This window comes from Austrofundulus limnaeus, unplaced genomic scaffold (genome assembly GCF_001266775.1).
Source record: "Austrofundulus limnaeus strain Quisiro unplaced genomic scaffold, Austrofundulus_limnaeus-1.0 Scaffold755, whole genome shotgun sequence".
In the NCBI taxonomy this organism is placed as follows: domain Eukaryota; kingdom Metazoa; phylum Chordata; class Actinopteri; order Cyprinodontiformes; family Rivulidae; genus Austrofundulus; species Austrofundulus limnaeus.
The window spans coordinates 151,524-152,782 of record NW_013953157.1 but is presented as its reverse complement, the minus strand read 5'-3'; positions in this window follow the sequence as shown (position 1 = coordinate 152,782).

Below are 1,259 nucleotides of genomic sequence, written 5' to 3'. Positions count from 1 at the left end.
ATTATTAGTTAGTAATTATTTCATACATACACACATATAACGTGACATTCTGTTCCACCCTTCTGCGGTCTGTGCCCCTATCTGGCAACCCCCAGAAAAAAATCCTAAACCCACCCCTCTCAAAGAGAGAACAGAATAATGGTGAAAAGATTAGGTAAGAGAAAAATTGATTCAGAATGCAGGGCATTTAAGCTGCAGTGGACAAACCATTATTTTTTGTTCAATGCAAAGAAAAGGCTGTCTGTCTCATCTGTCAAGAGGCGGTGGTGGTATTCAAAGAATACAATCTGCGGCGACACTATGAATCCTGTCACAAAGACAAGTATGATAGCTTGCAAGGCCAAATGTGAGCAAACAAACTCTCAAAGCTAAAAAGATGGACTGTTAGCTCAGCAGAATACAAACTGTGAAGAACCCAGAGAGGGTTATTTGATTGTGCTTTCTGGAAAACAATAAATTTTTACATTTAGGCACTCCTGCAATAGTCACACTTTTTCTGTTACAAACTGACTCTGGCCCCCCACCAAAAGTTATGTGGCCCTCACAGGAAAAAGTTTGGGGACCCCTGATTTAGACTGTTTCACCTCACTATCAAGACCATTCCACAATCGAACACCCTTAACTGAAATACATATTTCCAACAGCACAGTTCTGAAGTATTTTTTTTAAAGATCACAGTACGTTTTAAATTATATTCACTTTCCCTTTCAATAAATCTGAGTTGAATATTGTTTGGTAACATTATTTTATGTGCTTTATACATAAATTTTAAAATATTGTACTCAATCAAATCATGAAGTTTCAGTATATTCAGTTGTACAAATATTGGGTTTGTATGATCTCTGTATTTAGCTCCAATAATAACTCTAAAAGCTCTTTTCTGTAAAAGAAAGACTGTTTTGGCATTACCCCTCACTTCCACACAATACATCAGATATGCTACAATCAGTGAGTTATACAAAATATACAAAGCCTTATTATTTAATACATCCTTTACCTTATTTATCACTGCAGTTGTTTTACATATTTTACCTTTTATATAGTTTATATAAGATGACAAACGTTCATCAATAATAACACCCAAAAACTTTACTTCTTCTGTTTTTTGTATTTCAGATCCTTCAACATACAAATGATCAGCACTTTTTGTACTACTAAAAAATATCATAAACCTTGTTTTACCAATATTTAATGATAATCTATTACTATTAAACCATTTTTTTTAATTTTTATAAATTCACTTCCAACCACCTGTAACA